This window comes from Gymnoscopelus braueri (genome assembly GCF_963280865.1).
Source record: "Gymnoscopelus braueri genome assembly, chromosome: 5".
In the NCBI taxonomy this organism is placed as follows: domain Eukaryota; kingdom Metazoa; phylum Chordata; class Actinopteri; order Myctophiformes; family Myctophidae; genus Gymnoscopelus; species Gymnoscopelus braueri.
In genome coordinates, this window is record NC_137606.1 from 56744458 (window position 1) to 56761957 (window position 17500).

At 38.9% G+C, this 17500-nt stretch overlaps 1 protein-coding gene across 2 annotated transcripts in view; it reads left to right on the forward strand.

The window, feature by feature from the left end:
• Nucleotides 1-17500, forward strand: part of LOC308085694 (myelin protein zero-like protein 2) — a 181801-nt gene that overhangs the window by 128194 nt on the left and 36107 nt on the right. The gene's annotated exons all lie outside the window — the stretch shown is intronic.

Here is a 17500-nt window from a genome sequence, read left to right on the forward strand (position 1 = left end):
CAGGGGGTCCCCATGCTTTATGGATTATTAATAAATATAGTTAAGAACCAAATGGACCCTTACAGGCCAGTAAAAAAAAAACTTCCACCCACTTCTTTAAAGCTGTGATATATATTGTGGCAATATATATAACGTTTATTTTGGTTCTGATTCTAAACTCTTGAGAGTGTACACTTGGAACCAAATGGACCCTTAATACAGATCAAATTGGACTTGGGGGTCCTTGGTGTGGTACCAGAGGGTCCCCAGTAAAAATGTGTTAATCATTTTAATCATATTTTATGCTTTGGCTATTCAAAAATAGCAGATCTACAAGCTCATAGCGTGGCACAGAGTGCACATTTCTGTGGATTTTTTTGCACATCTTTGATTATCTGTTTTTTTTAAAGCGAACATTTTTAACACAAAACTGTGCCTCTGGGGGGTCCCTGGCACAACACATTTTCAGATGGGGGGGGGGGGGGGGGGTTCCGTGGCCAAAAGCATATCATTTTGGGTGGTCCTTGACATAAAAAAAGTTAGAGAACCACTGGTCTAGATAATGTGATCTTTAAAAAGTGAAGAGAGAACATGAGTTAACATTTTTAAACTGTTTATGTGATGTTGTGCATACTAGTGTATATCTGTCATTTAATGTCACTATGAATTGAGTACAAAGGACCACAATGGAAACAAGCCAATGGCTTTCTTGGATAAAAAAAATAAATCCTATTAGCTGACCTTTATATTAAACTGTACCTTAATGTGCTTTTTCTCTGCAAACGTCTTAATCAATCAATCAATGTATTGTGAAGTGAGCTCCACGGGGAGCCCTTTTACCCACATCTGATCTCCAAGCAGCGCCCTGTGCGTCATTGGGAAGTCATTGTGAAGTAGAGGACTTGGCACCGGGCAGGTCTCAGGACAATCCCTTGGCCCAGAGGTTTTAAGCAGCATTTAATGCACCAGGCCACCCGGCCTGGCGGGGCATAATAATGGCCTCTAGCTGTTTTTGGGAAACACACACACACACACACACACACACATACACACACACACACACACACACACCGGCCACATTGTCCCGTTGTGTTCAGCTTTCCTGTCCCTTAGTGACTGTGTATCCGTGGGTTTCTCACACACACACACACACACACACACACACACACACACTGTGATTTAGTCCAGTTTACACACACACACACACACACACACTGTGATTTAGTCCAGTTTACACACACACACGCACGCACGCGCGCTCGCACACCAGTGGTGGACAAAGTACTAAAATGTTTTATTTTAGTAAAACAATATAGAAATACTGTTACAAGTACAAGTCAAGAATTCAAAATTGACTTGAGTAAAAGTACAAAAGTATTGGTATCAAAATGTACTTAAAGTACCAGAAATAGAAAGTCCCTACTCATTATGCAGAATCCCATTTCACAAGTTGTCAAATATATAACATGTATACAAATCAATGCGACACATTGTGAGCTTGTAGATCGTCTATTTTCAAATAGACAAAGTTTAAATAGGGTTAATGTATGTTTTGTAATAATAATCCCAATCTACAAAGTAACTAGTAACTAAAGTTTTCAAATAAATGTGGTGGAGTAAAAGTACAATATTTGGATCCGAGATGTAGGCTAGTGTAGAAGTAGAAGAATGCCGCTTTCTCGCGCGTTTGTATTGCTCATGTTGGTACCTTTGAGAAATCTCTGCAACTTCTAAGCGACGAGCTATTAGACCGAGACCAGACAGTGGTAGCCGCCGGTACGAGAGAGCGTGTTTTGAGCGACAAGGGACCCTGGATACCGCCTTCCCAAATACAACAAAGGTAAACAGGGTCCCGAAAGGGGCTAGGGGTCCACGGCCAAATACATATAATTTTGAGGGTCCTTGACATGAAAAGGTTTGAGCACCACTGATATTATAACAACATACGTTTGTAGAATCTCCCAGGAGCAAAGATTTGAGTTAAACATGTTCACATTAAAAAAAAATATATATATTCAAAGACTTGAGTTACAAATGTTTGCTTTAGAAATATATATACGTTTAAAGACACTCGGTGCCGCGCTATGAGCTTGTAGATCTGCTATTTTTGGATGGCCCAAATAAATCTAAAAATGACACGGATGTGTTCCAGGTCTTAATGGGTTAACCTGCACCTAAGCCCAGCTGGGTTGGACGTGTCGTGTAACCTTTCTCCTTCAGTGAAAACAGACTTGCATCATATCAGCTCTGGTTGCAACCAGTGGTGAAAAAATTGAGGTATTTTTACTTTACTGGAGTATTTCCAATTTTACTTCTGCTCCTCTACATCTCAGAGGAAATTATTTGAAAAGTTTATTTACTAGTTACTTTGCAGATATAAATGATTACATAATAAAACATACATGAACCACTTTAGCCCTAATTTATACCTAGGCTATTTGAAAATAGCAGATCTACAAGCCCACAACGCGTCGCGAGCTCTGCTATTTTCAAACCTTTTAGTACTTTTACTTTTGGTACTTTAAGTATATTTTCATGCCAACACTTTTTTACTTTTACTCAAGTAACATTTTGAACACAGGCCTTTTACTTGTTGTAACAGAGTATTTTTATATTGTGGTATTGCTACTTTTTCTTAAGTAAAATATCTGAGTACTTCTTCCACCTCTGGTTGCAACCATGTCCTGTTCTTCAGCCAAACGCTAAAAAAAACACGAGGAGTCATGAGACTGAGGAGGGTTATTCCTGTCATTTAATACTCATGACATGAACATCATCAGTGTATTGATGATATATTGACCGTGGCCGATGCATTTCTCTCTCTTCTGCTTTGATATATATATATATATATATATATATATATATATATATATATATTTACATCAGTGGTTTGTCATTTCACGGACGACCCATAACTCTGGGGGTGACCGTTCCATGTGTAGCCTGTACCATTGGTTCTCAAAGTGGGGTCCAGGGGTTCCCCAGCAAAAGTAGTTAACATAGCATTACAATCGTCTTAACCACTTTACCCATTTATACGTTGGCTATTCAAAAATAGCAGATCTACAAGCTCGTAGCGCTGCGAGCTTGTAGATCTGCTATTTTTTTTAAATACTTGAAAAATATTGAAAACGTTTGGAAAACTTTGAATCATTTAGAATTTTTTTTACCGCAAATCTTCTCTTCTGGGAGTCCCTGGCACAACATATTTTCAGATGGGGGTCCGCAGCCAAACACATACAGTATCAATTTGGGGGTGAACTATCCCTTTAAGGGTCCATTTGGTTCTTAAATGTCAATCATTTAGCCGGATCCCCCTTTAAAGCCCTCTCAAGGACCCCTGGGGGTCCCTGGACCCCACTTTGAGAACCACTGATGTACATATAACTCTGATTAGACACATCAAAGGCGTGAGGCAGAGTAATGTTGCATGGTTAGCGTTGGTAGAGAGACATAAACATTCATGTTCATGTGCTGTGAGAGAGAGAGAGGTTTGTTATGAAGATGAAGACACGACCCAGACACACATTTTCCTCTGCTTCTCTAAAAGCACTAAACACACTTTTCAACACTCAGAGATAACCCTTTACTCCTCACAATTACACTATCAACACTTTTCTTATACTTTAAACATATTATACATGCACCGTTTACACACACACAAACAGTATTTCCAATTTTCAATACTTTTACTTCTACTCCACTACATCTCAGAGGCAAATACTCCACTACAATTATTTGAAAACTTTAGTTACTTTGCAGACTTTGATTATTATTACAAAACATACATTAACCACTTCAGCCCTATATACATTTCGGCCATTTGAAAATAGCAGATCTACAAGCTCACAGTGAGCTTGTAGATCTGCTATTTTCAAAAGATTTATATACATCTGAAAACTTGTGAAATTCTGCATAATGAGTACTTTCTACTTTTGGTACTTTAAGTACATTTTTATACCAATATTTGTGTACTGTTACTCAAGTAAATTCTGAATTTCTGACTTTACTTCGAGTCTGGCTTTGTTTTGGAAGTTCCATTAAAATACTTCAGCACAGGACGGTGTGTCGGCCTACATTTAGCATTAAGCAGTGGGTAAAAAGTACTCAAATGTTTTACTTACGTAAAAGTATCAATATTGCAATGTAGAAATACTCTGTTACAAGTAAAAGTCCAGAATTAAAAATTTACTTGAGTAAAATTACAAAAGTATTGGTATCAAAATGTACATAAAGTACCAAAAGTAGAAAGTACTCATTATGCAGAATGTCCTATTTCAAGCTCACAATGCGTCGCTGCATTGTGAGCTTGTAGATCGGCTATTTTCAAATGGCCGAATTGTATATAGTGCTGAAGTGGTTAATGTATGTTTTGTAATTATAATCAAAATCTACAAAGTAACTAGTAACTAAAGTTTTCAAATAATTGTAGTGGAGTAAAAGTACAATATTTGCCTCTGAGATGTAGTGGAGTAGAAGTAAAATTACCTCAAAACTGTACTTAAGTACAGTACTTGAGTACCTAGTTACTTTACACCACTCTAGGCCTACATGTAGCATTAAGGGCTTCTTCTTGTTTTTATTGTGGTCCGACCAGTCTGTTGCTGAAGCAGTGTTGCCATGTCTGCTTATTATATAAGTGACTTTGGGCTTGTTTTTCTGTAAAGTGGCTTGTAAATATTGGCGGTTGCAGGTTTTTGGGGGTTGTTTCATCTGAAGTGTAGTTTCTTATTTGGGCTTGATTCCTAATGTTTCATGTCAAGGACCCCCCCCCCCAAAAAAAATATTTAATGTCAAGATTTATGTAGTTAAAATGTTTCAAAACTATTCCAAACATTTCTTTTTCAAGATTATTTTTAAAATAGCAGATCTACAAGCTCACAATGCGTCCCAAGTGCAACACATTGTGAGCTTGTACATCTATTATTTTCAAACAGCCTTTGTACAGTATATATGATGATACGATGCAAATAGCCGATGCTCATGTGGCCTATTGTTGTAGTCGCTTCTTTTGGGCTTGTTTTCACATACCTGGTTGCTTGTTACTCTGGTGAAATCTGGCAACACTGTGGTGAAGAGTAGCTTTGGGACTGTAAGGCTGAATGTCTGACATGTGTCAACATGTCTGTATGAACACCATGACACATCCTCTGTCTAACACACACACACACACACACACACACACACACACACACACACACACACACACACACACACACACACACACACACACACACACACACACACAGCCGAGACTTACGACTTGTTTATTGAACTCTAGTCAATAAACAAGGCAAATAATCACATGAATCTCAAAGAGACAGGATACCAGGTAAACAATGAACCTAGCATCATATCTAATCAGCTGTGTTTGTCCAGAAAAAAACACTAATCTACAACATAAAAACACCAGAACAAGTGGCCAAGATATACTGTACTGTACGTATGTCTGCATATCTCGGTCAATCGCTAGCGTCAACACGTTGTCAAGAAAGAAGGGTTACAGGGACTGTAGGACTGTCTACGTGTGTGTCTTGTAATGATTGTCACACACACACACACACACACACACACACACACACACACACGCACGCACACGCACGCAAATCAGTGATCTGTACTGATTCATCTGATCTGGAAGCACAGGGCTTACAGATTACTTAGATTATTACTTTTCTCATGTATTTATTTTTACTTTTTTATTGTATTATGAATTAGGGCTGTGAATCGTCTGCTATCTCACGATTCCGATTCTTGGGGTCACGATTCCGATATTTATAATTTTTTTTCAAAACAAACAATTCTCGATTCAAAATCATTTTTTTTCGATTCAAAAGCGATTTTTTTCCGATTCAAAACGATTCTTGATTCAAAACATAGGATTTATGTAGCTTTTATAATAGTAAAGGTTTTATCAACTGATAATAATGTAAACACACAAAGGTAAATCCAAGATCCTCCCCCCCCCAAAAGAACAAAAACAAAAATGTTTTTTTATTTTATTTTTTAATCGATTTTTTATTAAATGAGAATCGATTCTGAATCGTCCAACAGTAGAATCGTGATTCGTATTCGAATTGATTTTTTCCAACACCCCTATTATGAATCTAACATGGTTGAAATGGAGTTTGAAGTTACACACACACACACACATACAGGGACATGGGGTCTTCTATTTACATTCTCCCAGGCTGTATCAGACACATCCATTGATGTTTACACACACAGGGACATGCTGTCCACTGTTTACATGTATCAGGCTGGATTAGAGGGGATGTGTGTGCTCACTCTGCTGCTACAGTCCTCATAATAATGATACTACTGGAGGTCGCTGGAACAAAACAGAGCTGTGGCTTTTGACACGCAAACCACACACACCTCCTATAGAGGAGAACCACACACCCTTTGTGTTGAGAGGAGGAGGAGGAGGAGGGAGGGCTTTAGGGCTGACAATGAGCCTGTTGAATTCAAAGTAAACACCAGTAGGCCTACCTACCACACACACTAATCCAGATACATACTGTACAAAGACCGTGAAAGTAGCAGATCTACAAGCTCAAGTTTCGAGCTTGTAGATCTGCTACTTTTGACGCTTTTGTATGACACCAGTCCCTAGTACCATACACACCACTAGAGATACATACACAGTATATGTTAATGTACAGGTCAGTGGTGGGGAAAAAGTACATATTTTACTTCAGTAAAAGTATCAATACTGCAATGTAGAAATACTCTGTTACAAGAAAAAGTCCGGAATTCTAAATTGAGGAAAAGTACAAAAGTATTGGTATCAAAATGTACTTAAAGTACAAAAGTAAAGGTAGTCATCGTGCAGAATGTCCCATTTCGAATGTACTGTATAATAACATGTATACAAATCTTTTGAAAATAGCCGATCTACAAGCTCCCAATGCGTCACAGCATTGGGAGCTTGTAGATCTGCTATTTTCAAATGGCCGAAATGTGGTTAATGTATGTGTGGGCTGAAGTGGTCAACGTACGTTTTGTAATAATAATCAAAATCTACCTAAAGTTTTCAATTCATTGTAGTGGAGTAAAAGTATTTGCCGATGAGATGTAGTGGAGTAAAAGTACTCCAGGAAAGTAAAAAATACCTGAAAATTGTACTTTAAGATGTACTTAGTTACTTTACACCGGTTTTAATTCAAGGTAAACAGTAATCCTATTCATTACCACACACACACACACGTAGATACACAGGGTGTTGATGTGAAGGCAGAAGGCAGCGCACATGCACTGTTTGTCTTATAAGAATGTATCTCCTGCCAAGTGTAAACAGGGATTTGACGTGCGTGCGTGCGTGCGTGCGTGCGTGCGTGCGTGCGTGCGTGCGTGCGTGCGTGCGTGCGTGCGTGCGTGCGTGTGTGTGTGTGTGTAACCTAGGTGTGTGCATATATCTGACTACGTGCGCGCTCACGTGCACACAGCCTTAACCCTTTAAGACCTGAAGCCGATTCTACAAAATGTCTTCTAATTCCTAACTGTTTATTGAAAAAACTTATGTTACTATGTCATTGGTTCTCAATCGTTTTCATGTCAAGGACCCCCAAAATGTATTTGGCCGCGGACCCCTATCTCAAAATATTTTGTTCCAGGGACCCCCAGAAGCAAAGATTGGAGTTAAAAATGTTCGCTTTAAAACAATATATATTCAAAGATTTGCACACTTTCACGATTTTTATTTAATTTTTTTATAGCAGATCTACAAGCTCGGCGCTATGAGCTTGTAGATCTGCTATTTTTGAATAGCCAAAGTGTAAAATAATGCTTTTTTTTTGCTCAAATCAAGAAGTGACACAGATGCGTTCCCGGTCTTAATGGGTTCAGTATGCATGATAGAACAGCGCTGCCATATCTGCCCACAAATCCTCGTGCACCAACGTGCACGTGAGTGTTGTTGTGTGTGTGTGTTGCTCTTTAAGGCGGTGGTGGCACGCGGAGCGCACGTCCCTGCACATCTGTGCATATTTGGGTTGGGTTGGCCACTCGTTCCCCAAACTGTTTAGAAGTCAGATAAACAAGGAGAGCTTCCAGCTGTACACTTACACCTCCTCCTGTGGGTTTCTCCTGATATCACTGATCTTTATCTGATCTGGAAGCACAGGGCTTACAAATCAGTGATCTGTACTGATTCATCTGATCTGGAAGCACAGGGCTTACATATTACTTAGATTATTACTTTTCTCATGTATTTATTTTTACTTTTTTATTGTATTATTGTATTATGAATTAGGGCTGTGAATCGTCTGCTATCTCACGATTCCGATTCTTGGGGTCACGATTCAGATTTTTATCGTTTTTTTTTTCAAAACAAACGATTCTCGATTCAAAATGGGTTTTTTTTAGATTCAAAAGCGATTTTTTCCGATTCAAACGATTCTCGATTCAAAACGATTCTCGATTCAAAACGATTCTCGATTCAAAACGATTCTCGATTCAAAACGATTCTCGATTCAAAACGATTCTTGATTCAAAACATAGGATTTATGTAGCTTTTATAATAGTAAAGGTTTTATCAACTGATAATAACGTAAACACACAAAGGTAAATCCAAGATCCTCCCCCCCAAAAGAACAAAAACAAAAATGTTTTTTTTATTTTATTTTTTAATCGATTTTTTATTAAATGAGAATCGATTCTGAATCGTCCAACAGTAGAATCGCGATTCGTATTCGAATTGATTTTTTCCAACACCCCTATTATGAATCTAACATGGTTAAAATAGAGTTTGAAGTTACAATGGGTTTGTATAGGAAGGGGGCGTGTCTTGATAAAATGAATATCAAATATCTAAATAGTGAATCAAGCAACTTAAAAACGGTCTAGGGGGTTCACAATAGCCTGAGTAGACGATAAAATGACCCAAAGTCTTTTGGAAAGTGAAATATCCCTTTAAGTAACCCCCCCCCACTGGTTTCCAGAAAGTTGCAGATATCAGTGAGTCATGTGATCTGACTGGAAGTGTTTTAAGAACAATAGCTAAATGAGTTGTGATGAAAAGCACTCAGGTCCCCGGCCAGCGTTGCCATTTCTGCTTATTATAAGCGACTTTGGGCTTGTTTTTCTGTGAAGTCGCTTGTAAATATTGGTAGTTGTGGGTTGTGTTTTTTTGGAGCTAAAGTGTTAGTGGCTTATTTGGGTCTTGCCTTATAAATGTCATTTAAACCAACTGGTTCTCAATGTTTTCATGTCAAGGACCCCCTAAATTAATATGTATTTTCCCGCGGACCCACATCTGAAAATATTTTGTGCCAGGGACCCCCATAGAAGATGTGTGTTTGTAAAAATGTTTCAAAAAATATTCCAAGTATTTGTAATTGTTAGCTTGTGGATCGGCTATTTTCAAAATGTATATAAAGTATTGGATTCAAGTTGTAATACATGGTTGCTTCGTTATTGGGCTTATTTTCATAGACCTGGACGCTTGTTTCTTTCTCAAAATCTGGCAACTCTGGTCCCGGACGTGCCCATGCTGTTACTGTAACACTGTGGATGGCGTGTCTGTCTTGTCATCATTTGTTTTAAGATTAGGAAGAAAATAATTCCTAATCATAGATTTTCTGCATGTGAGAAACCTCAGTCCCTTCGTTGACGTGCTGCTGCTGTGAGAGCATTCCCTCTGCCTTTATTGTGTTATGTTTGGCTCGTTTGACTGGAATACTTTCTTTTACTATTTTTGTAACCCATCAATACCTGGAACGCATCTGTTTCATTTTTTAATTTGAGTTAAAAGCATTATTTTAAACTTTGGCTATTTTTTTTTTAACCGAGAAAATGTGTGCAAATTAATATATTTATATTATTTTAAAGCGAACATTTTTAAATCAAATCTTTGCTTCTGGGGGGTCCCTGGAACAACTTATTTTGAGATGGGGGTCCGCGGCCAAATACATATCATTTTGGGGGGTCCTTGATATGAAAAGGTTTGAGAACCACTGATATAGAAACATACGTTTTAAAGAAAACTGTTAGGATTTAGAAGACATTCGTAAGAATTGGCCTCAGGTCTTAAAGGGTTAAGAGCGCCAACTGTTTTCTCTGCTTGGCTGTCATAATAATGTGTGTCATGTGTTTTCATCTGTTCTGACATACATGGCTGTTTATGAACTTAAAGGGGTAGTTCACCCCCAAAATGACTTTTGGTCATACAACAGCTCATAGCGGTGCCGCGCTATGAGCTTGTAGATCTGCTATTTTTTGAAAAAGTAGTGAAACATTGTGCAAATCTTTGAATACATATGTTTTATAGCAAACATTTGCAACTCAAATCTTTGCGTCTGGGGGGTCCCTGGAACAAAATATTTTGAGATGGGGGTCAAATACATATCATGTTGGGGGTCCTTGGCATGAAAAAGTTTGAGAACCACTAGCATAGACCATAGTCCTGTACTTTCTCAAGCAACATTCTGAACACAGGACTTTTACTTGTAACAGAGCATTTCTACATTGTGGTAATGCTACTTTTACTCAAGTAAAACGTCAGATCAGAGTACTTTTTCCACTGATGTGAAGAGATGAAGTTGTTGAGTCAGCGATGGGGGGTGGGTGGGGGGGTGGGGGGTCTTGATGGATTAAAGTCTTATCCTCTCCTACTGGCACAGAGAGAGAGAGAGATGCTTCACCAATGTAAATGTGTGTTTTCCCGTGCCAATAAATCCCTTTTGAATTGAATTAACCCATTGAGACCGGGAGAGCATCTTTTGTCATTTTAGATTTCTTATGGCTATTCAAAAAATAGCAGCTAAAATAGCAGCTATTCAAAAAATACGAGCTTGTATAGATCTGCCATTTTTGGGGGGAAAATCGTGATTTGTTTTGTTTTTAAGCAACAACATTTTTTTAAATAGCAGATCTATAAGCTCATAGCCGCGCTGTGAGCTTGTAGATCTGTTATTTTTGAATAGCCCAAAGAAATCTAAAAAGGACACAGTCTTAATGGGTTAAAGAGAGAGATTGGGGGGCGAGAGATAGATGAGAAACTCATTATTTTTGTGCTTTCATAAGCTAGTTTTTATGAGTTGTAAAGTGACAAGTTTCCTCTTGTCTTTATTCCCTTTTAATTGTACATACTGTAGGCCTACACTTCTTACAGCTCTGATTGTTTACATGTCACACATGCGTTGGCAATGTAAACGTATGTGTTCTCATGACAATAAAGCTCCTTGGAATTGAATTAGAGAGAGAGAGACATAGGTTTGTTTAGTGACACAGCTCTACTGTTTAAACATTTCTTTATTGTCCTTTTAACCTCTTCAACACCAGCATCCATATTCTGGGGAAACGTCAGACAACAAATTGCAGATCTACAAGCCCACAACGCAGCGCCGTGGGCTTGTAGATCTGCTTTTAGATTTAAGTGCTTAATTGTTCATATCATACAGTGCAGTGACAGTAGTACAGACAGTGTAGATGCAGCTACACTACAAACTCTATCCTCCTCTCCTCTATTCTCCTCTCCTTTCTTCTCCTTTCTTCTCCTCCCCTCTCCTTTCTTCTCCTCTCTTCTCCTCTCTTCTCCTTTCTTCTCATTTCTTCTCCTCTCCTCTCCTCTTCTTGCGTAGAGTAGATATGACAAATAACTGAAATATACAAAGACATTATTGACATATTTAATAATTACATGTAAAAATAGCTGATCTTCATGATGCGTTGTAAGCTTGTAGATCTGCTATTTCTCCTTTTTTTTTATATTTGAAATTGTATGAACATTTTTCAACATGGAGACGATTATGACGATTATGACAAAATAATTACGATTATCTCAAATTATTGCGATCAGACGGTTATGTAATTAACTGTGACAGGACCAGTGGTGTAAAGCAACTAGGTACATTTACTCATTTTCTGTACTTAAGTGCAATTTTGAGGTACTTATACTTTACTGGAGTATTTCCAATTTTCAGTACTTCTACTTCTATTCCACTGCATCTCAGAGGCAAATATTGTACTTTTACTCCACTACAATTATTTGAAAACTTTAGTTACTTTGCAGATATAAATTATGACATTATAAAACATACATTAACCACTTCAGCCCTATTTTATACCTAGGCTATCTACAAGCTCTCAGATCTCAGATCTCAGATCTACAAGCTCTCAACGCGTCGCGATGCGACGCGTTGAGAGCTTGTAGAGCTGCTATTTTCAAACATTTTAGTATTTTACTTTTGGTACTTTAAGTACATTTTGATACCAATACTTTTGTACTTTTACATTTTGAATTCCAGACTTTCACTTGTAACAGAGTACTTCTACATTGCAGTATTGATAATTTTACTTAAGTAAAACATTTGAGTACTTTTTCCATCACTGGACAGGACTACCATCCATCCATCCATCCATCCTCCTATCTCTCCTTCACTGAAAGTAAAGTCCATGGTTCTAGTGAAACCTCTCTGTCCTACAGAGAGAACAAAAGGCTCTTTCTTTCTTTCTCTCATTGTGTGTGTATGTGTGTTGTTGTGTGTGTGTGTATGTGTGTTGTTGTGTCTCTAAGTGTTTCCCGTTCTAAATGGCTGCAGCGGAGGTTCAGGTTTCCTCTGCTCCCTCTTTGTTTCTGAGCCACGCTGTGCGTGCGCGCGTTCATGCGTGCATGTGTGTGCGCGGACAGAGGAAGGTGCAAAACACACCGTCTATAGGAAATAATGTAATGAACCCAGCCTTCCTGAGCAGCACAGAGATCAGGAAACTGAGCGGTCCTCAGTGTTGCCAGATGGGAAATGTTAAATTGTCGTACCGGAGGCTTAAAATAATAGTATTGGAAAGAAAACGATGGTACACAGCCAAAAACATAAAGAATACATCACAGGTGTAAATATGTAATTTCACAAACAATAGCGTAGCTATTGTAAGAAACAAACTTGTTTGAGACTTCAGAAAAACGTGCAAAAAAACACATCAGATATCGTGCGTGGAAGCAGGCAAACATCCTGTACCTCACCTTACACAAATAAAAGCCTTAAAACTTGACTGGAAAGACGCGACCGGTGTGTTTAATGCCTCCAAGTACAGATCTAGGGTCTGATTTACTGACTTCTTTTGAAAAGCCAAACCGGATCCCGAATCAACAGCCAGGGAATCTAGTATATTCACTTTTGGCGAAATTATCGTACATTTGAGCTTTTTTTTTATTATCGATTATTATCGTACAGAGGGTAAAATTATGGTTCAAATATGATCATTATCGTTCATCTGGCAACACTGGCGGTCCTGCATCAGTCAAACCCCCCCGCCCCCCCCCCCAGGTCTATAATAGGATCTGCTGTCTACATTACACCACTGTTTCTCAACGTTGGGTATGGGGACCTCCAGGGGTCCAAATGGACCCCTTACAGTGTAGATCGTGTGTGCTAGAGCAGTGGTTCTCTTTTTTACAGTGCAGATTGTTTTTTCTAGACCAGTGGTTCTCAACCGGTGGTCCGGTAAATTAGTCGCAATCATTTTAACCACTTAGTTTTGGCTATTAAAAAAATAGCAGATATACAAGCTCATAGTGCGGCACCGAGTGCCTAGAGAGATAAATATATACTAAGTATAACTGCTTCTGGCAGCAAACGCACAATTCCTCTGGTTGTGTGAGCCTGATGTCTGAGATATGGACACATAAAGGTCAAAGAGGTCTCAGTGATGTCGTGAGCAGCAGTTTCCTGGCCCCACACACAGGTCAGGAAACGTCCCACCATGTCCTCAAGGTCCATGAAGAGTCACATCCTCACAGAGAGTCCACCTGCTGTCTGTAGACACACTGTGCAGCACTGTTGATTTCCTCCACTAAAAACTATGACCAAAAATGTTGGTCGAATACCTTTTTTCACTGACAAAAACTACATAAAAACTACATAAAAACTACATAAAAACTACATAAAAACTAAGCTATGATGACTAAAACTAAGACTAAATATATTGACAATTTCGTCAAACAAATAAAAACTAGACTAAAATGTTAGTGAGTGATCTAGTGGAGAAGAGATCCAGTAGAACTAAAAGACACGTCATTTTGTGTTTGGTTACGCTCGGGTGTCATGCTCTGAAAATAGCAGATCTACAAGCTCACTGCAACGCGTTGTGAGCTTGTAGATCTGCAAATTTCAGCATGCAACCAAGTGTAAAATCTGCCATTACGACGCCATCAAGGCACCGCCAACATACATTTTAGTCGACTAAATCAGCTGTAGATTTAATCGATTAAAATCTGATGATATTTAGTCAACTAAAACTAAAACATTTCAGGTGACTAAAATATATTAAAAATGGATGGAATTTGATTCAAAAGACTATGACTAAAACTACATCAAAGTGTGCTGTCAAAATCAACACTGCTGTGCAGAAAATACATCTCTTATCATGAAGTTGTACCGTACACTACACCATGGGTTTTCAACTGGTGGTCCGTGGACCACTGGTGGTCCGTGAAGGTATTGCATGTGGTCCCTGACCATGCATTTAGTAATGTAGGAAAGTTAAGATTTGTATTATATTTTATTTTATCGACCACTAGTTGAGAAACAGTATGATGTATGATGACGCATCAATGTTCTCAGTTACTTCGGACGTCAAGAACTAGTTAACTAGTAGAATTTCAAGGGAAACTGTACCGGTTTACCTGGTTGAGTCATCATTAGTAGGAAATGTGCTCATATCAATCGCATGTGTCTGCTTGCTCATACATATGTTGCAATGAATCAGTTAACATGAGTTTAATATGGAAGGTTAAGAGAACAGAATAAGGGCAACCATGGGAAAGGAATGGATCAGTGGTTCTCAATATTTTCTGAGCTCTGGACCACTAGCATATCTCTGTTAAGGGCTTTTTTAATTCACCTCAAATTAACAAATTAAATTAAGGCCTTAACAGTCATTATTTAATTTCAAGCTTTCCCCCCCACACCACGCCCATATCCCCCCTCCCAACACAACAGTGGTCCCCAGGTTGATTCTCAGTCAGGGTGGTGGTCCCTGGTTCATAATCAGTTGAAAACCCATGCACTATACACCATAGAGGCCTTGTGTGTCCCATAGGGGACAAAGAGGAGTAAGTAAGTACGTTTCTGGCCCTCCCTAGGTGAGATATCTGCCTACCTAAACTAAGCTGAAGAACCAGGCAGAGAAGCTGTGAAGTGCTGCTGCTGTTTAGCAACCTCAACCCTCCATAAATAGAGAGACAATGTACATAAAAGGCTGACCTTGTTGACCCCATGGTACATAATACATAATACATTGATCCATGCTGTAATGCTACACGCTCACAATATGTCTGGACTGAAATGGTCCCTGATGTGTAATTCACAGGAGAAGTGTGCATTAAGGTGACTCTCCACCAAACGGACTGTAACAGACTACAACAGACTGTAACAGACTACAACAGACTGTAACAGACTACAACAGACTGTAACAGACTACAACAGACTGTAACAGACTGTAACAGACTGTAACAGACTGTAACAGACTGTAACAGACTACTACAGACTGCTAGTCTGTTGGCAACAGTTGGCATTTAGTTCAGCTCAAGCAGTCGGCCAACGTGTGTGTTAAAGGAGCATTTCACCCCTGGAAGAACTTACAGTCACTCAATGTAAATAATATTTGTAGTAGATAACAGTAGCAAAATTAGAAATTTGCACCCTATGGCCAGAAAAATATAGAAGTCTGTGTGTTTGACTGGGGTTTGACTGAACTGCTGCATTACTACAATGACCATAATGCTTTGGGGCACTGCCCTTCCTTGTGGGCAGGGGAGGCTGCGTGGGGGTGTGGTCTACAATGTAGTCAGGAAATAAGGTGAGATAAAGAGACTATGAGTCAAATGACTCATAGTCTCTGAGGATATGGATAAAAATCTAAAAATACAGATAAAACACAAAAAACACACCAGGATCATGTTTATGAGTCCTAGACCTAGATAAAAATAGGGGTTTGATGCAAAATCGGCGAAATGTCCCTTTAAGGAAATCGGATGACATAACTCTCCACACCAGGAGGCGGCAGTAGTTTACAGCGCTGGTCCGCAAGTGAGAAGATAAAATAGCTTATCTACAACTTTACAGCACGGCACATTTCCACGCGTTGTGAACTTGTGGATCGGCTCTTTGCACTACTTATGTGTGACCGTCTTATGTGATGAAGTAGCACGTTCATTTACAGGGAAAAAAAACATATGGAGATGCAAGGTTTCTGCACGACAGAAACAATATGCAAATGATACTTTAATGTGCTGTTGGATGACAAGCAGCATGTGTTCAACATTGAAGTTAACACTATGAGATGTAATGCACATCGCTCGTCCTTTGATTTGTATGCATTGTAATGTGTTTCCTTTGCTTAATGTTTGATGTGCTTAAAGCACATTGAATGGCCTTGTTGTTTGCTTTACAAATAAACTGGCCTGGTCTTCCTGCTCTGGACACGGTCCAGGGCCTGCTACTACAGTACAGGGGGCCCACTTTGATCATTATCTGACCAGGTCAAAGGCAAGGAGAGAGATTATGTTTTCACCTCTGTCTGTGCATGCGTGTGTGCGCAGTGGTGAAAAAAATACTCAATTTGTTTTACTTAAGTATCAATATTGCAATGTAGAAACACTGTTACGAGTAAAAGTCCGGAATGAACATTTTACTTGGGTAACAGTACAAATGTATTGGTATCCGAATGTACTTAAAGTACCAAAAGTAGAAAGTACTCATCATGCAGAGTTTTCAATTGTGTAGCAATCTTTTGATTTTGAAAATAGCAGATCTACAAGCTCACAATGTGACGCATTGTGAGCTTGTAGATCTGCTATTTTCAAATGGCCGAAATATATATAGGGCTGAAGTGGTTAAATATTTTTTCGTAATAATAATCAAAATCTACAAAGTAACTAGTGACTAAAAGTTGTCAAATAATTGGAGTGGAGTAAAAGTATAATATTTGCCTCTCTGAGATGTAAAAATACCTCAACATTGTACTTAAGTACAGTACTTGAGTAAATGTACTTAGTTACTTTACACCACTGTGTGTGTGTGTGTGTGTGTGTGTGTGTGTGTGTGTGTGTGTGTGTGTGTGTGTGTGTGTGTGTGTGTGTGTGTGTGTGTGTGTGTGTGTGTGTGTGTGTGTGTGTGTGTGTGTGTGTGTGTGTGTGTGTGTGTGTGTGTGTGTGTGTGTGTGTGTGTGTGTGTGTGTGTGTGTGTGTGCGTGCGTGCGTGCACTCTATCCCCTTCTGTTCATCAAACGATAGGATCTTGAATAGGTCGTAAAATAAGATGTTCTATTGTATTCTTTGGCCAGTGTTGGTGGTGTTTGTCATCCCACACATGGAGCGGTCTGTCGGTGGCCGGATTTATTCTGCAAGCTGCCTCAGAGCAGCAGGTATCTTTACATAATTGTGAATATTTGTTTTTGTTTTGGTGAATATGTTTGGCACATGCATTTTGTGAATTCATAATCTCAGACCCAAATCCACCCATCTGTCTTATCCACACTGAAGACATGAATATTACATAAGATATTCTCTCTCTTTTGTTGT